The 20,320-nt window shown below is 37.7% G+C and overlaps 1 long non-coding RNA gene across 3 annotated transcripts in view; it reads left to right on the forward strand.

The window, feature by feature from the left end:
- Positions 1 to 520: 520 nt before the first annotated feature.
- LOC307009213 overlaps positions 521 to 20,320 on the forward strand; it is a 28,243-nt gene continuing 8,443 nt past the window's right edge. For 2 of the 3 annotated variants that reach the window (XR_013799967.1, XR_013799968.1), the window contains exons 1-3: positions 521 to 601; positions 6,001 to 6,082; positions 17,279 to 17,491. This is a non-coding gene — a long non-coding RNA (uncharacterized lncRNA). Of the gene's footprint in view, positions 602 to 6,000; positions 6,083 to 17,278; positions 17,492 to 18,322; positions 18,413 to 20,320 lie in introns of those variants that run through there. The other variant, XR_013799969.1, reaches the window with a different exon arrangement.

A 20,320-nucleotide genomic window follows, 5' to 3' on the forward strand; every position in this document is an offset into this window, starting at 1 on the left:
TGCGTGGGTACGGGGACGCAGCCGACAATTTTGTATAACTTATAATGTTGATATAGGCTATCGCATCACGATAGTGTCGTGGGCAAGTGTGCCATCATATAATGTGGGAGACCCAAGTTCGTGTCCCAGCTAGAGGAACTTTTTTTTATTAACGCATTTGTCCACGTGATATTGCGGAAACCAAGGATAGTGCGGATATTGCGTCACTGACAGGCGACATTTTTTTCCGGGACGGACAATTATTTAAAATTGGAATTTCTCTGAAATAAAAAATCTTTGGAGACTTTTGGGATATTGTAAGTAGCTACATACCTGCAGGAAATATATCACACTGTCCAAGTGATTTTTGTATCTTTTATTACAAAATTGTTACATATTGTATCTTTAATAGAAAGCCATTTACTATAAAGGTATTTAATACAAAGTATTTTACCAAAATTACGTTTTAATAGTAGCCTATATTTTCGTGTCATGGCCGTGGGGGCGGGAACATGTGTGATGTAACCATGCAAGGCTCCAGAAGTAAGTTAACGTTACTGGACTAGAAAAGAGGACACCGCCTCACTAGTATGCAGCCTTTCACTAGAGAAGCAACCCATGAGTGAGTTATTGAATCATTCATTCAACGCACAGACACAGTTGACTCCGATTTTACTTCTTTTGGCGAACCATATGGCAATATTTCGTCTAATGCATTTCAATTAGGTCTAATTTAGGCCTAATTTCTAGCTTCCTGTACTGTTTCTCGTGTGGTAACGTACTTACCGCTATGACGCAAAACTGTTCATTAAATTAAAAAAAAACATCGATTCAACATTAATACACACTATAGGAATTATCTCGTCACAGTTCCTTATGTTACAGTTGTAGGCGATTGTCAAAAAAGTCAAAAACACAAACAGACACAAAACCACCAACAAAAACACATCACAACACTTAAGCTAGCCTTGTTTAAACCCCATTGTAAGCAATCGACAAGTTCGAAAACTGGCAGAAAGGCACTTACCAGTAGTTGTTGTTTGGGATCAAATCAAGCCCTCGTAGTATTAGCCTACTGTACATTCCAAAAACACGACGCAGAACAACGCGATGTTCACTCTCGCTTGAAGGCCTCAGACTATCCACCTGGTACAAATACAACATTTTCATTGGCGGATGAACCTGACCATCTGTAATTAGATTTGTATCATTTGTACTGTATAGGGATTCACAACAACATATTCTGTTTTGCTTGTAACTGTCAAAGAAAAAATTCTGATTGGATAACGCTATTTATTTTGAGGTGGCAACAGAGAATTCTGAATCTGACATTTTATGAATTTGCTTAATAAAATTATATGTTGTTAATAATTAATATATCAATTTAATAAAATAGTATTACTTATTGAAACATTAATATTTTAAAAATATTAATAATATATCAGTGTTTTCTCTCACTCCATGAGCAGTAGGATATGGCTATACTGTATGATGTGTATCATGTCAAACAAAAGTTTTTAGCTGTGACTTTATTTGCAATATTTCCTTTTATACATAATTTGAATAATGAGTGAATCAACTTGCAATATAATTTTACAATTAAATGCAATACAATACTAGCTTATGAAATAATTAGCTAGATATTAATAATATTGAAGTAATTAAAGGACAGGTGAGTTTGAAATGGTTTGCATGTATGTAATAGACTGTAATAAAAGTATTATTTAATATATGTAATTTCATAAAGATTTGAATGTATGTAAATGATGACATCAAATACGCTATCCCTGAAAAGAATTCTTGTTTTCTTCTCATTCACCTTGTAGTCACATTCACAAATCAGTTGGGCAACTGGGCAGACATTGCCCCATGGAGTTGCCTGCTTACGTGCGTATGAAAATAAGTGTCACTCTGGGCTACATTCAAAGGCAGTTTCCACACATACACAAAATGTCAGTCTTTCAAATGGATATCAGCATGACACCCTGCAGTGAAGTTTTAAATATTTGGGAGGGGGGAGAAGAAAAAATAACTTTTGTTCTACTACCCCTCCTATTACAGAAACGAGCACACACACAAACAGAGAGAGAGAGAGAGAGAGAGAGAGAGAGAGAGAGAGAGAGAGAGAGAGAGAGAGAGAGTGAGAAGCCTTTTAATTAAGATTGTATGTATTAAGATGACTCCCCCCTCCAAGCAATCATTATAATTGTGTTTTACTGGCCTTGGAACTTGTTTAGGCAAGGATCCTGGCTTTATTACAATATTTTTCCAGAGTCTTTTAAGCAAAGACTGTTTTGATGACATGCTTTCACCCTACACACGACTCTTTTGAGAGCATTCTAATGCTTGTTAATGAGAGAGTCCAACTTTCATTTGAACACAGCTTTCATTAGTTAAATGCCTGCTCCTTGGGGAACGCAAGATTTTAATTACCAAGAGGCCGTTCATAATTTTGACTGCTTTGAGAAGCATGCTTGGAATATTCTCTGCCAGGTTTCAATTGTTTTGTCTTCATTCTTGCCGTTTTTGAGGAATTCAACTTCTCAAAAATTAATTTGAGAGAGCAGCTTTTCAAGGCTGTGCTCAGTGGATAAATAAATATATATACATACATATACATGAAGACGGCACATTTAAAATTAGACCACATGTTGTCTTTGGAAAAAGTATTTTATATACAGGTGAAACTCGAAAAATTAGAATATGGTGCAAAAGTTCATTTATTTCAGTAATTCAACTTCAAAAGTGAAACTAATATATTATTTAGACTCATTACATGCAAAGTGAGACATTTCAAGCCTTTATTTGTTATACTTTTGATGAGTATGGCCTACAGCTTATGAAAACCTTTTCACAATATTCTAATTTTGAATTTGGGGTTTCATAAGCTGTAAAACAAATAAAGGCTCTCACTTGGCATGTAATGAGAATATATTAGTTTCACCTTTTAAGTTGAATTACTGAAATAAATGAACTTTTGCACAATATTCACATTTTTCGAGTTTCACCTGTATGTTTCTATTCAAACGCATAGTAAAAAATATCAAAAACCAGCATATACTTAATCATAATGTGCATGCAGGATTATATATCATACTCTTTTGTTTCCATCTTAATTGAACAAAGACAATCTTTTGCATGTGCTCAAATGCTTTTGTGTGGTAACAATTACAACTCAACAGACATATCATGCCCAGCCAGGAGTAGCACTAGCTCGTGGTGAGATCCTCTGACAAGTAGTGCAGTGACTCCAGGCACTGGCGGCTGGGAAATTACTCCTAGCCGTTAGCTCCCGATGCTAATTGTTTGTATTAAACAGTGTCTGACAGGAAAGGAAGTGTGCAGAGGCGCTGAGAGCAGCGACAGGTCGTGTTAGCGTAGTGACAGTTGACTGGGCAGCCTGGAGCGGAGCTGGAGAAAGACTCTAATCTGCCCTGCTCGTTACTCTTGTAGCCCATGGCACCTCTGAGACCTCTTGTTCTGTGGAAGAAACCCACTGCTGCTACATCACAGCCACATTCTCTAAGAGAACATGTTAAATAACAATATGACTTATGCTCCAGGAAAGGACACTCACATCAAAACATTTCTCACTCCCTTTTGTTATTTCTTACTGTAAACCCATAAGCAAGTGGAGTCATTGTTTACTCTAAACTCGTAGGACTTTCTTGTATATAAATCGGACGGGTCAGATTCTCGAGTTAGGCCTACTCATTATTAGTGAAAAATTAGATACAACTCTCATATAGCTTAAAAGTCTTTATTATGCTATAGTATATATGTATATGCATGTATGTATGTTTAATTTGTGCCCTTTTTGAACGTAAAAGTTCCAGCTCCCGATTATAATTTTAACTACAATTGTATGGAAAAGAGGGTCTAGTAGATTATTCAACATTTTTATTATTTTGTACTCCGCAGAATTAAAACGGGTATGAAACACCATGATGATGAGTAAATAATGACAGATTTTTCCTTTTTGGTTGAACTATTCCTTTAAAATGAGATCTCTCTTCAATGATTGTACAGTAAGAAGCTTTCAGAATGTGTCATTTTGTCGAATTGTTTAACCATTTTTGGTGGCTATTACCAATATGTGTAAGAATCAAGGACTATAGCCTAAAACATAGACTCTCGCAGTGGAATGAGGGGAGAGAGAGAAAAAAACTACAAAATCAGTGCTGAGGAGTGGGGAAATCTCCTAAGTGATTTTCTAGGCTGTTACACCCGCTGTGCGTGGGTATTGAATGATTCCCAGAGGTAGTTAAGTTTGCTTTAGGCTATTTTAGGCTCATCTTAAGAAGATGGAAACACGACTCTGTAAATGTTTGTTCAACTGTCTGTGTCTGCGGGGAGATGGAAGCTCCTTGAAGCGATTACAGCAAATCAAACACGAACATTTTATTGCTATAAACGCCATTTTACATGTGTAACTACTTGGGGATTGGTTTGGAGATAAATGAAGAACATATGGAACATGAGCGTTAGCCTTTTGCAGGCTGCGTTAAGTGTGTCCACTGTAGCTCCAGGCTGAGACAAGAGAAGAACAGAGTAACGGGCACTGACCCTCTCAGGCCTCTTGCCCCAGCAGATGGAGGAGAAGGCAGAGCGGGCACAAAGTGCTGGCACTGCCCATTTTGGCACCACTGGAAAGTGCCAAAGCAAAGCAGAAAGCCAAGATGTGAATCCTTTGTCTGTCTTCATAAATACAGTCTCCCCACACCCAATGGCAACTGTATTTTCTCTCCTGTTAGTCGTTTTTTGTTAAAGATTAAAATGTTTTGGCTAAATTAAATGCCTGACAGAAGATTTTCTGTTTTTTCTTTTTCTATTCAAACCAAAATCATTATAATATGAAGCTAGAATTATCAGGTATTACAGCTATAAATATTTGCATAAAGGAATATTATGGGTTCAGTACATGTTAAGCACTTGTGGCTTAATGTTGATTACTACCCTTTTTTTTTTGCTTTTCTGTAACAAAAAATCTGGTTTACAGTGAGTCACTTACAATGGAAGTAAATGGGGCCATTCCGCAAATGTTAAAATACTCACTGTTTCAAAAGTAAAGCCACAAGATGTAAACGTAAAGTTAAATACAATTTTACAACTTAATTGCCATGACAAGCAATGACAATGCCTCAACCATAAGCAACTGTAAAAATTTTGATTTACAAATAAATACATAAATTGTAACGGAATAATTAATGGAATCTATTATTGAATATAAACTTCACATGTCTGCTATTAAATCCTCCAAATATTAGCCCCATTCACTTACATGAAGTACCTTTCTGTAACCTGAAATATTTTGCTGCTCCTTTTTTTTTTAAAGAAAATGTAGGGCGAGTCTAAATCAATGTTAAATAATTATTCCATAAATGCTGTTGATTGTGCCAAACTTGTACTGAACCCAGAATATTCCTTTAAAGAAGATGCTTATGAACCATTTCATCACATTTTTACATTGTGGACGTCAAATAATCATTAAGACGCGAGTTAAATGTGCTGTATGTCATAAGAAAAGCTCTCACAGTGCCCAATTAACTAATTAGCATGTCTCAGTTGACTCATTATTGTTTTTCAATCCTTCCACCATTTTTGAACATATGTAACGCATATGCTCACCAATCACAACTCCCTCTGAAACGCGGCTCCACTTTATAACAAAACTAGCAGCACAAGAAAGAAAGAGAGGGAACGGCAGACAGAAGAGAGTTTTTTTTTCAGGCCGTGCCGGCTCCTTTGGAAGGAGCTTCTTGCCAGGCCACCTGTCTGTGCTCATGCCAGCTGTACGTTTGCGCTGAGGAGTGTCACAAACGCTCCACGCTTCCAGCAGCACATTAGCTGCACTTGGCACTTCTTCCTCATGTGAAGGAAGAAGCGGCGAGAATCAGATGGATACATTTTGCCTGGGGTTGGGGGGGGGGGTTCTGAAGGAGGGGGTTGTGAAGGTTGAGTGGCTGTCGGGTTTTTCCTTCATTTTTTTTATTTTTTTTCCCTCTTTCGGTTCGGTTCAAGAGAAGGAGTGCCAGTGGGAAGCAGAGACACCTGGTGCTGCCTTCAAGCAGTAGCTAAGTGGAAGGGAACAACTTGGAAAGAGGTATTGTTTCACACACCTTACCTCCACTACAGTACATCCGCCTTCTCTGAGAAGCGTTCAGACGGCGAAACGGTGCCCAAACTTCAATCTAAATCGTTAGATTGCGTCCAAGCGTTAAATGCAGAAGGCCAAGTAAAGACAGCGCTAAGGGGGGCCAGTCGATGGCGAGCTTTCAGTGAAGTTTCTCTGAAGGTTTCTGAAGAAACTCAAGTGTTTTTATTTATTTAAATTCTTTTCAGTTGGACGGAAATTGACTTTTGGAAGCTTTGTTGTCGGGGTAAACACAATCTGTAGGGTTTAAAAGAAATAATTGTTACTAAATAAAACTGGCATTCTTTTAGAGCTGAGATTAAAAGGATTATCCTTCGCTCGTTTCCGTCCCATGTCCTCCTTACCGGTCTATACGGTAAGGCCTACTGCACTCACACGGGTAAATTAGCAGCAATCAGCTCCCCTCCCTAAGGAATCCGAGTAGTCAAGATAATTGCAGCAACATTTGCCAACAACTCTGACACAACCTGACATTTCCAGGAAAGGTAAATGGCTAAGGCACAACGCTGGGAAGGAGAGATGAGCTGATGAAAAGCCATTATGGACACAATAATTGGATAAATGGCCATCAAAGTTAAGAGTAAGATGGATGACGGTGGATATTGAAAAAACAAATATTGGTGAAGCTTTTTAACACATGCACAAGTGTGTAATGCATAATTGGAATAATGAGCTGGTTAATTTTTGGATGATATTCATGTGCTAATACATTAGTGTTCAATAAGCTATATTGGTACATCTTGTCAATGCAGTTTATTAATAATAATAATGTTACTTTTGGGAAGGAAGATGGTTCTCCTTTAGATAAACAAGGATACATTTAATATCCAATGCATTTATAGTGTCAAAATTGGAAATCGTTATAAATGTACATACATTAATTGAGTTTTGCATGATTGAATCATAGATTGCAACATGATTACATTTCCTTGTGATTTTAGATTTTGTTGTTAATCACCGTTTTATAATATTTATTTTTCCAGTTCAAATTATCAGATGGAAAACAGCATAACATATTTAAAATAATAATAATGAAAACATCAAATAGAAACGGAGAAAAAAGTGTTATAATAATATTGACAGGAACTATGGGAAACATGAGGAACTGAAATAAACTGCTCTCAGGTACATTGAAGACCAATATGAACAGTATTACAACTGGCTCTCGTGAAATACAGTTTTCCCACCCTCCAATGTTCTTCCAGCACCTGAAAACAAGATCTGTAGTGCTGTTATCTGCTCTGTGAGAGAACAGATGTGTTTGCTAGAGCGCTTCATCGTTCCATGAGGCAAGAGGAAACACTGTAATGACAAAGTGTGTTGTTGTAGCCTGGTTTTTCCTTTCAAATAAACACAGACAAAGCAGTTTGATGGGAACTCAGCTCATACATTATCTTTATCTCTTTATCTTCCTCCGCCGCTATACCTGTACCTGGGCTCATTATGTTGCAGCAAGACATTTTACTGGACTTTTTGAGAGTTCAGAAGCAAGAGCAAACACAACGGGTTTTGTTTTAGTTTAGTTTCATTGAATTTTGTTTGTTTTGTGTGTTTTTCACTTGTTTGTTGTTTTGATTTAGTTTGGTTTGTTTTTGTTTGAATAGCTTTGTGTATTTTTCTTTTGATTTTTTTTTTTTTTTTTTTTTTTTTTTTTTTGAATAGCTTTGTGTGTTTTTCTTTTAATTTGTATGTTGTTTTGTTTTAGTTTGGTTTGTTTTTTGTTTGAATAGCTTTGTGTATTTTCTTTTGATTTGTTTGTTTGTTGTTTTGTTTTTGTTTAATTTGGGTTTTGTTTGTATAGGTTTGTGTATTTTTCTTTTTCTTCGTTTGCTGTATTGTTTTGTACCCCCGTGTTCTGTTTTAAAATACCTTTTAGTACCTCTCATATCACATTTACACCCCAGGTATAAAACTACCATGAATAATTGGGCTTTGAATTAAACATAGAAACATATTTAAATATATTTTTTTATATGTGCAGCATAAATAACGTTCAACAGAACATTAGGGTTAATTATCTACAGTATATTCAATATATTTAATTTGTTCAAATTTAGAATTCTTTAAGTGTCAATCATAATGGTGATAGATTTCTTGCCACCATCTGCGTGACCCATTGTGCTGCAAATTAATTCCCACACTGACTGGTGAAAAGAAAAGAAACGGTGTCTCTAAAGAATTCTTAATAAGTTCCTCTTTCTTCTTTGTTATAAAATAACTGCTCTAATGTGGCAAAACAGAAGTAGCCTTCCTATTACAAAGCAAAGCAACACAAGGCTTTTTTCCCACTACCCTGCCCCCTCACTCCACTCACTCCACACCGCCACCCTCTTTTGTGTCTCTCTCTGTTTTTCTCAGTCTCTCTTTTCCTCACCTCTTCATCCTGCATTTTATTTCGCAGAGGTGAAATTGAGTCCTGGAGTCTGTCAGGTCTCGTCCGACTCTCTCAAGGTGAGAGGACATGCCTCCCCTGGCCCGGTGCCGGTGGGTTCTCCCATCTCGCAGAACCGTTTAGGGAGATGGGACGGACAGTGAGAGTGACAAGGAGGTCAGCTTCACGGCTTCCGGGGAGAGCAGATGGCCCTCGGTGTGGGCTTTTTTGTCCATCATTGTTTTTCCTTTTTTCCAGGGGAATGTGCTGAGAACACAATGGCCTGGAGTGAGTGAGTTAGAGCTCCTGGCAGGGAGAAGGCCAGCGCAGAGCTCTGGATGTTGGGTCTAAATCCCCTTTACCTCAGGGAGGGACTAACAGCTCTCTTCCAGCCAAGGTTACTAAAGACCCATCTAGCCATTGCACTGTTTAACCCAAAGAGAAAGTAACGACCTGGCGTACCACACCATGCAACATTCAAGGGTGTCTTGTCCTTAACTTTTAATTATATATTTAAAGGGATAGTTCATTGAAAAAAGCTAATTCAGTCATCATTTATTCACCCGTATGTCATTCCTTTCGTATTTTTATGTGGAACACAAAATAAGACATTTTGAAGAATGTTTGGATCACGTTTGTCAATACAGTGAAATTTAATAGGGTCCAAAACAACAACATTGGACCCCATTTACTTTTTTTGTGTTCCACAGGAGAAAGTAAGTTATACAGGTTTGAAATGACATTGGCGTGAGTAAAGGATTTATACATTTTATTTTTTTCTGTGCACAATATCAGCTTTTCAAGCATTACAATATCTTGCAAAATCTCAGTAAAAAGTGCTTTATGATTTTTTTTCTTTTATTTATAGCCTTTTCCTAGAATTCAATAGAGTGCGTGTTATTTAATTTGATTCAGTTGTTTTATATATGCATCGTGCATAATATTTATAATAGCTGTGAGTGTTTTTTACACTATCTGATGCCAGAAGACAGGTGCAGTCACTTCCCAGGAAACTGCTGGGTGTGTCTTTCGCCCAAAGTGACATCTGCTGATGCTGTTAAACCATAAAATAACAAACATCGAATATAACAGCGTCTACAAATAATACAGCCTGGGGCACATTTAAACCTGTTGTTTATATGCTGACACAAAAGTGTCTCTGTCAGGTTTGAAGTGTGCGTTTTTATTTTGAAGATGATAAGAGGCCATTAAACTGAAGTAAGACATCACTGGAACTCTGAACATGCCTCAGACCCCCAGGCAATTACGCTCAGGACATGGAGAAAGTCGTTTCCCTTTGTCAGGGACAACACACTGTGGCGTTGCATTTTAAAGGAAGTTCTAGGTAATTGAAAAAAAGGAAATTCGAGAAGTGTCTGTAAAGGGCTTTTGTGATGATTGTTCAGCTCTTCTTCTTTCATGCATGAAAGAGTTCCCCTTTGCTCTTTTAAGACTGTGGAGAGGAATAAGAACGGGCAAACTTCTCCGAGAAGTATTATTGGTTTGATATACGCTTCTCTAAAAATGACCCTTGAGCTATTTTAACATAACCTCAAACTGCTTGCATTAGTAAGGCAGGTAGAATGCTTTTTTTTCTGATGAAAACAAAGAACCTACAGTATGAAACGTCTCATTTATTATTTGTCATTTATAACTGTAACAATTTTTGTGTATAATATGACGCATAAAAATGCGAAAAATATGAAAGTTAGTGGGTTTCAGTGTTTTAGACCACACTGACTTTCATTCAATGGACAAAAACAGTTGAAACCTATATTTTCTTTAGTGTTCCACGGGTTTTTGTAATGACATGACGATGAGAAAATAATGACAGAATTTTCATTTTTGGGTGAACTATCCCTTTAAGTGTGGTGAGGACAAAAACATCTTGTCACAGGTCATAAACTAATGAATTATGAAACTGGTGTTGCTATTGAACATATTAATTTTAATGAAGCAAATGATACTGTAATTTTTCCATTGATGGCATTATGAACGTTTCCCTGGGGATTAACATCACTCGACAATTAGACGCACAGCAGTGCGTGACAATCACAGGGGGGCCGCCATCATAAAAGAGATGGTCATTTTACACTCAAAGAGACAGATCATGTCTCTCGTGAGATTGATCACATGTACACACAAATTCTTGTCCGAGTGCCACATCTGAAACTGCTCAATTGCATAGTACAAAGGTACGTTGCCCCCATTTTAAGAGTCTTAAACGCATGGATACGACACACAGACCAAAAGACCAAAGATTAAAACGCTTTGCACTTTAAACTTTACAATGTGGAGCAGGAGTGTCATGAGCCTTTTTTATTATTTTTTTTAGAGGCTTTGCTCACTTTTTGCTCTTGATGAATTTCTGCCCAGTTCTCAAAAATTTAACACTATATCTCTCAGTTATGACTTTATAGTTGTGTCCCAAATGATGCACTATATGCACTATGTACTCAACCGTGTAGTGTATGAACTTTATGGTTATTTTGTCATTCAACATCAGAATCTGATAGCCCCTCCCCCTCCGCTACGTAATTAAAGCTGCGACAGTCGAGTGCATGACATGTCCATGGGGAGGGAGTTTGTATTTAGGATTTTATGGCTGACTTAAAATAAAAATGCTGTCATCATTTACGCAACCTGTATGCATTTATTTCATTTGCTAAACACAAAGAAGATATTTTTAAGTTTCAGTTCCCATTGACCTCCATTGTATTTTTTGTCCACACAATGGAAGTCAATGGGAACCGAAACTGTTTAGTTATACGACATTCTTCAAAATATCCAATTTTGTTTTCAGTGGAAGAATGTATACTGGTTTGGAACAACATGAGAAGTAAATGATGACAGATTTTTTTTTTTTTTGGCTGGACTATACCTTTAATAGTCCATCGATCAATCCATTCTCTGCAGGGTCGTGGGCCTTTTAATTGTATTTTTTCCATTAGCATAAAAGGTGCCCACCGTAAAGTTGTTTTATATTTTTGGAAGCTACATTTAAAATGAACGAGCTCAAAAATCTGCAGGTGCTTGTTTGAACTGGCGTGACACTTGATGTAAAGGATCAGGGAGTGGACGTGAGTAACCTCAATGTCTTGTTAGAGAGAGAGTGATTGGAGGATGTCACTGCTCATTCAACAGGGGCTCAGGTGTGGCCAAATATGCCCAGCGCTGCTGCTTCCTCATGCACGCAGCCTTCATTACACACTCTCTTTGAAACTTGAGGCCAATTCATCTCTGCTCGCACGTTTTTTTCCCGCTTTCCGACATTATACTCAGACATGCGAGCGTGTCTAAGTCATGTGAGCGTCACACACACACTTGTTTAAAGCATAAACCATCATAAATTAAGTCCCAATGATGCATTCGCACACAATAGCACCTTTTTCATGATTGCTCTGGTTTGCAACCCCCCTCTCCCAGGTCGCCACGTGCAGATAAGTGGACAGTCAGTCAAACAAAAAGGGACATGCATTTTGAATACATATTCACACAAAAGGCAAGTCACGGATGTGAGACACACACTTGTCACACTGTCGTCCCTCGTGGAAACACAAAAGAGCACACCAGAGCGAGAGAAAGACAGCAACCCGGCGGTCCTGGGGTCTCTCGTGTCACTCAAAAGTTGTTTGGGTTTTTTGGGATGGAAACATGTTGTTGTCACTGGTTGTTATTTAAGAACTCAAGATAAAAAGGGGGGCTTGTTTTGGCATGAACTCGCAAAGCTGTCAGCACAAATGAAGCTATCGGTGGAACCTTTTTTTTCTTCTTCCTTGTGCTCAGAAAAACACCAAAGAACGTCCAAAACGAGGAATAGTTGATGAGGTGATAAGAGCGCCTGTTGGGGGGCAGGCAGGTGGGGGTAAATCTGCTAACTGCACCCCTGAGGGTATTAGGACTGGGCCGGGGAGGGGTCAACCTGATGAAATGGAGGCTAATGACCCCATAACCCCTGATTAAAGGGCAGGAGATCAGAATGCACACCAGAGCCTATAATGGAAATCAAAAACCTGGAAATTAAATGAAGATTTAATTAATGCAAAATCTGCTTCTTAATGAGACACTGAAAGCAGCTTCCTTTTATAAGCGCTTGCGTCCTCTAGGGAGTGATACACATATATTGTATTTACATTATCCACCTCCCACATATTCGTGCGTGCTCACACACACTACACATGCTAGCAGACGTACATTTCCTTGTGTGTATGTTTATTAAAACTCTTCTAGTATATCACTTTGGTTAAGTGTTACAACAAGAAAAAAATCATTTGTATATAATATGTTAATATTTTTTTTTTTTTTACATTTTATTTAAAATAAAAATGAGCCTATTCAATTTTAAATAAATGCTGTTCTTTTGAACTTTCTATTCATCAAAGAATTCAGAAAAAATTCACAATTTCAACAAAAATTTTAAGCAGCGCAACTGTTTTAATGTTGATCATAATAAGAAATGAGCACCAAAGTGGCATATAAGAATGATATCTGGATCATGTGACACAGACGACTGGAGTAATGATGCTGAATAAAGGATAAATTACATTTTAAAATGAATTAAAATAGAAAACAATTATTTTTTCAGTGACATAGAAGAGTTTTAAAACATATAAAGTGAGCAGTGAACTCTGCCTTAAAAAGTTTCTTGACTTAAAGAGTGTTTCTTGTATAATATATTGTTATTATTAATATTAATAATGCTATATTATTTCTTAAGCAGTGAACTGTGTGAAGAGTGTTGCTAAACTGTTAATGTCCAACAAGAAATTTGATAGTTGATGAATAAGTAAAAAAAAAAAAAAAAAAAAGATAAGGTAACTGACATTCATTTTAAAATGACCTTTTAGCTTTTCGTAGTTCACTTAAATTGCCCTGCAGTGTGACAAATTAATTTTAATAGTCCTAATACTTCATGTAACCACTCAGTTAATATGAGGTCATAAAAACGGCATGTATAATTATACAAGTATTTTAAAAATAGTTTTAAATGAAGTGTAGCATGTCACACTGCAGGTTAACAACCCAAATTCAAATTTTAATCAGCGTTATCAGATGTATTTTTTTAAAGACTTTGTTTTACATTTAGAAACATCATAACCCATCTTGTTGTCCTCATGCCAAAATGTGTCCTGCTGCAGGGAGTGATAATGCCCCCTACGCCACTGTTTGCTTATTCGATAGAGTGGATCAGTGTGTGTGAATCAGCACTTCAAACACAGAGAGATAATCGTACATGTACACACACAGTCAGAACCATCACTATACACACTGCCAAACTGCAAAGTCTGTCTAAAACAGTCAAAGTTTTAGCGACCCTTATACCGTCGAGCAAATATATGCCATTGGAGGGGCGGGAAACAACCCCGATGATCTCTTTCTTAGGAATTACATTGACATTCTTCTGCTGGTCTGTATTAGTGGCAGGGCAGGTGAAAAAGTTGAAGGTGAAGGCAGGTAGTAACCCGTGCTCTCTGTCTGACTTTGGCATTTAATGGAGCTTCTAAACTGTGTCTTGTTTTGACAGATAGGAGCAAAATTAGCACTTGACCTATCTGATGTGACATTCCACCCCACCCTTTCCCTTACGCACGGCACAAGCGGTTTATGAGGGTGGTATCCTTCTCTCTCCACAGGCCTTTATTTCTAAAAGAAAAGAGGGGATGAGAGAGGAGAGCAGAAGGGGGGAGAGGTGAGAATAGATTATGGTGTGTGGGTGTTCGGTTCAGTACACACAGCACATGTCTCCCCCTGCTGGTGAAGGCAAGCCATTGAAGAAAACACCGTCTTTCAAGAACTCTAAATTGATTTAAAGCAACCAAATGATATGTAAAGTTTAATGTCCACCTTATTTTTAAGGTAAGAGCGGGTGAGGCCTTCTGTAACTTTAATGTGGGAGGTGGGTTGTGGTGTCTTCCGCTTCCAGTTAAATTAGCTGGATACAAAAAGTCTGTTATGCTGCTTGATACTGCAAATTGCTATTTGATATATCCATGTACTGCACTTTGTCATTCTTCTAGTTATTTGCCTATAGTGGCTTAAGTAGTGGAAGTCTCACAAAAAAAATATTGTGGGTAGGCTACCAATGTGTAAAAAATATATATATATATAGTATTATAATATAATAACTCTATTAAAAAAATTAACGATGCCTTTTCTGTCCTAATATCAAGTTTTCATCCTTCCTGAATGTAAAGCAATTTGTTAGTTCGGCCCTTTGCGTGAGGAACCCTGGTTGGTCAGTTTATACGAGAGCGTTTTCAACTAAAAACTTAAAGGAGAACTCCGGTCAATTTTAACATTGAACTCAATTTTTTGTAAATTTGGAGTGCTGTCAATACAGAGAACAACGTCAAAAATCGGTGTTGCCAACACCGTGTTATCCTATTTTTAAAATTTGCACCCTATTGACTTGAATGGGGCAAATTTTAAACCTGCTTTTATTTCTCTTATCATCCTTGATGTGTCATACAAGTGCCCAGCCATGTTGAGTGATTCCTTCAGAGTGAACACGGTAAATCTGACTGCAGTAGATGTGAAAGATATGAATAAAATTTTTATTTCAGCCAGCGCAAATACCTGTATTTACATCCTGTTTTCGGTCGAAGTCCAAAGTAGTCGATTGTCGAGTTCACGCGCATAGGTTTAGTTACCTATGATCACGCGCGTGAACTCGACAATCGACTACTGTGGACTTCGACCGAAAACAGGAACTAAATAAAGGTCTGTGCGCTTGTTGAATTAACATCATTTTTATGAATATCTTTCACATCTACTGCAGTCAGATTCACCGTGTTCACTCTGAAGGAATCACTCAACATGGCTGGGCACTTGTATGACACATCAAGGATGATAAGAGAAATAAAAGCAGGTTTAAAATTTGCCCCATTCAAGTCAATAGGGTGCAAATTTTAAAAATAGGATAACACGGTGTAGGCAACACCGATTTTTGTCGTTGTTCTCTGTATTGACAGCACTCCAAATTTACAAAAAATCTAGCTCAATGTTAAAATTGACCGGAGTTCTCCTTTAAAACTTTGTGCGTTCTGGCCGTTCAGTTACACGACAACAGGGTTGTAGGGGCCTAAAAAACTTTTGAAAACCGTTTTCTCAAAGTGCAATTTTTTTAGAAAACAATACTGTTATAGTCTACAACAATTACAACATCGTGAGTTTGTGAAAACAGTGAAGCCATGCGCATGCGTATTACGTGTTCTGTCTATACTGTAGGCGCGTAGTGTTTCTTTCCAAAGTGACATCGCCAACTACTGGCCTGGTTGCATAATACTGTAGGATTGCGGAAGAACGTTGTCATCTGTACGTGAAAAACGCTTAAGTCAAAAATCTGATTTAAATAACCTGTTTGCTCAGATTCGTCTCATATCTTGTCTAGGTGTGACCCAAAATAAAGGTATAAAATCAGGTCCACAATCAGAGCTTTACGTAATTCACATGGAATTAAAAGAAGAAATCAGTGTTCGATGTGATAAAGCCGGCATCATGCAGTTTTAAGCAGACCGCACTGCTTATATTTGTTAGAAAGTTCTCCATAATGCAGTGAATGATTGAATGCTCATGATACGAGATGCCATTTCCTGGGTTATGCACTGGAGATTAGTGCTGTAACTGCTGTTTCAGCCTTGTAGTACTTTTCCCCCTTGACCTCAGATGTCTTAGTAAGACTCTGCCATATGTCTGAGTGTCTTTATTAAATGCTCACACAATTTCAACATGCTTTACAGCTTAAGGCCAGCCATATTTTTTAAATCGTGCTTTCAACTTAATAAAATGACATACGTTCAGCCGTCACGGCAATCTCCTTAGCTCGACTTGAAGATTTTTGTAAGCGTCTCTGACCACCGAAACAAAGTCATTTCATCACTGCAAGCAATCCCAAAAGTGCTTCTTTTAGATGATTGGAAAATCCATTGTCTCCATGTCTCATGATTAAACTAGTTTTAGTGAAATTAGGACAATGTAGACTTGCCCTCACACTAAGATTCTTCTTCATTTTACTGAGAAATTTGATCAAAGAAAAAGCACAGGCGGAGGATTTGAAAAATCTGAGTGACAATATTCATTTGCCGAGATGATCGGCGAATACCTCGCTCGATTTAGATAAAGTAGTCAATGTGTAATCTGTGTTGGAATCAGGACAAGCATCTTAACCAAAAGAGACCGACTGAAAAATCACTGGGGGAAACTGTGTAATGCAGGTTTGAGGAAGTTTAAAGCAGAAGTGTGAGAGGAAGTGAAAAATCACAAGTGAGATTTACTTAGAAATATAGCTTCACAGATTGTTCATCTGAGAAAAATACACTGGTTATCTTATATGTTTGGAAGCCTGTTGCACCGCAGAGTAAGAAAATAGATCAAAAGTTAGCTGCAATATTATACCTCACTATTATGACTACTTGTAACCTACAATGTTACATTATTTCTTGCAATGTGACTTTAAATCTCTCAATTGCAAATTTGTTTCTCACAATTGCGACTTTATTATCCACAATATCTTTCAATATTACTTTATATCTCGCAATGTGTCTTTGAATCTCACAATTGCAACTTTGTTTCCCACGACTTTATAACTCACAGCTGCTTTTATATATATATTTTTAATATTTTTAAAACTATATCACAATTAAAAGTCAGAGATTTCATTGTGAACTCAAACATTTCTCAAAAATCTGGGTCATGATATCTTATATTTTATAGTTCTACGATCTTACTGCATGTCACCAGTTGTCTCATTTGTGTCTATTTTTATTTCTCCCTAGAAACATCTGTTGAAACACGACTGAGAACTCCTGAGCTATGGAAAAGCGACCTCTGAGCAACAACTCTTTCCTCTGGAAACCGGAATGCAGAGAACAGAACCAGAGTTCAGCGGGAGCCAGGCGGCTGCGAGGTCGGAGAGGTCCATTATTTAGTGGGACAGAAGGAGTTTGCGAGTGTGTTCACAGGACAGGAGGAGAGATGCGGGTGGAGGGGTGAGTGTCTCAGGTGCGAGTCAGGAGTTTCAGCTCAGCGGCTCTCTGATCAGCCAACAAGCACATCACGCCGCGTTAGCACTGGGTAGGTGAACAGACTGTCGCATCGTGTAAAGGAACGGACACTGTTTCCTGTGGTTCTAATGCCAGAACTGAGTGGGGTGCAGGAGTGCGAGAGAGAGAGAGATAGATGGAGAGAGAGAGGGGAGTTAAGCATGAGCAGACAGATGGAAATTACCCTGGCAAGGTATCAGAGAGAAGCTGCAACAAAGACCTTTGTCTAGTTGCTTTAGAATCCCATGTTTTTTCGCAAACCATAAGATGACGGCCATGCATATTCATCCGCTCATTTGCATGCAAACTTCTGGTCCTGTCCAGATTAGCATTAAATTTTTAAAATGCTGTTTCATGTTGCGAGTAAAGAGGACTACCTTAGGCAGTTTCGAGCATCTTTTCAATTAAACACGCGACAAAAGTCCTTCTTTTCAACAAAACACTCTCGAGCCTGATGTCTGAACAGCTCTTGCGCAGAAGCACGCACATCAGCCGCTCTGGCTGATGCGGACTTTTGAATGCGCCGCTTGTAAGCGCGTGCGAATACGCAGTCATATCAGAAGAACGATGTCGTGCTTTTTACTCTAAAACAATCTTCTTGCCTCCAGGGTTGTGCAATGTAAAGGCAGGCCCAGTGTACATGGCAAAACACAACAAGCTCTTTCACACTACCAATTAGCAATTGTAACATGCTGGCTCTCAAAGCCCCATTAAAATCGCCTGTGGCGTAGGGTACGTCCTCCGTTTTAATAGCTTCTGAAACCCTTTTTGTTGCAGTAGAATGAGCCATTGAAAACTCGAACAGCAGAAAGATGGACTGGATGTTGCGCCGTTCTGTGGTGTACACTTGGACATCTGGTCAGTGGGACATTTGAGAGCAAGGCTGGACCACAGAAGCAGGACACCTAGACTTCTGTCCAAAGTCAAATGAGTACTCAGAGAGGCTTAATAGGGGGGTTAAAATGGCTGACTTCACTCTAATATGGCCTGCGTTGTCAAGTACCGAGAGTCGGAAGTTTGTGACATTAGAGGAAATTGAACTGGCAAAGGAACAAGGCTTTGTACAGAGTCATTTTAACCAATTCTTTTGTGGCCCAAACACATTTTATCTACAGTGTGTAATTTCAATTTGATCTTTTTCTTTTTACAGAGAGAGAGAGAGAGAGAGAGAGTGTGTGCGTGTGTGTGTGCGTGCGTGTGTGTGTGTGTGTGTGTGTGTGTGTGTGTGTGTGTGTGTGTGTGTGTGTGTGTGTGTGTGTGTGTGTGTGTGTGTGTGTGTGTGTGTGTGTGCGCAAGTTATAAAAAAAAGACTCCATAGTAGTGATGCACAATATATATATTGCTACCATATTTGTTGTTGGTCAGTATGAGAGATTTTGTATCGATATCGTATATTTGAAATTAAATTAGATATATTCATTACCACTATTTATTTATTTTTTTACCACCATTTATTTATTATAAGTATTACTATTTTTATTACTATTATCAATATCATTGTGCAGTGTTTTGGTTGTCATCGTTGGTTAACAAGAATTAGTTTAGAGGGAAACTAATTTGAAACTAACCCTAGTTTGAGGGCGTCACATGTAATAGTTCATCACAGCATACATTTATAGTCAAAATTCACAAAAACTTGTTTTTCTATCTTATAGTTTATATATAAAACCTTTTAAGTTTTAAAATGATACATTTACTGCTGAACTAGAAATGTCCTGTTTCATTTCAGAGCTCTTAGATGTATTATAAAACATGATGATGCCAATATAAATTAAGTAAATTGTGGGCATCCACCTGTATTTGTGAGTCACTGAATTTGTTAGTATACATGCGTTTAAATAGGGATATTTTGAAAGAGTAAAAGCAAGCGGTAAACAATCTCTCTAACTAAATGTACATTTAAATATTTATTCTGCAGTCATTGAATAAAAACCTAGGTGACAAAATATAACAAATGTTTGCTCAACTATGATGGGGAAAAACTTTAAAGAGCTTTTGATTTCTCACTTTCTGCCGCTCCATTTCACCATGTTTTTCTCCAATACACACTTCCTGTTACAGTGCAAAAATGTGATCTCAGGCAAGTGTCCATTTTAAAACAAAACAAAAACACACATGCACACGCACCCACTGGAAAAAAATATACACCGTTTTCTCCATGCATATCTAGTAGAACTGAACTGTAATTATTCCTTTGTAGCTAAAAACAGTATCATTAAGAATAATGGCATCATTAAGTACTAGAAGCTATTACTGTGGGTGAATTTGCTGCATTGATAATGAGGCTTCAGACAGGAAATGAAGATACTAATTATGGGATAAAACACCTACTCAGTTAATTGGAAGCAAAGAGCGAAGTGAAAAGAAAAGCATTTGCACAGAAAGGAAAAAAGAAAACCTGTACAAGATCAGTTCTTGACCTTTTCTAGCATGGAGTATTGGTACAGTACAGTTCACAGGCCATGATTCAGCATCACAGCATCACAGGGTGACGACCTCATGTTATGCTTTTAAAATGCCACTGAACAATAATATGTAAGTTTGTCTTATTTATTATCACTTAAATAACACAAGGTACAGAATCTCTCAATAGTTGCTGTTTTGTCATTTAATGTCATTGGGACATAAATTCAGAATTTACTGTCTTAAGACATGTTAGTGGTCATATTTTGAATGGTTAATTGGTAACCAATAGCTATTTAGGCATCATTTTAGCAACGGTCTGGTTTACCGGCTTCCATTCACAATCCATCAGACAATCTTCCAGAAATATTT

The sequence above is a fragment of the Phoxinus phoxinus genome, assembly GCF_949152265.1.
Source record: "Phoxinus phoxinus genome assembly, chromosome: 13".
Classification (NCBI taxonomy): Eukaryota; Metazoa; Chordata; class Actinopteri; order Cypriniformes; family Leuciscidae; genus Phoxinus; species Phoxinus phoxinus.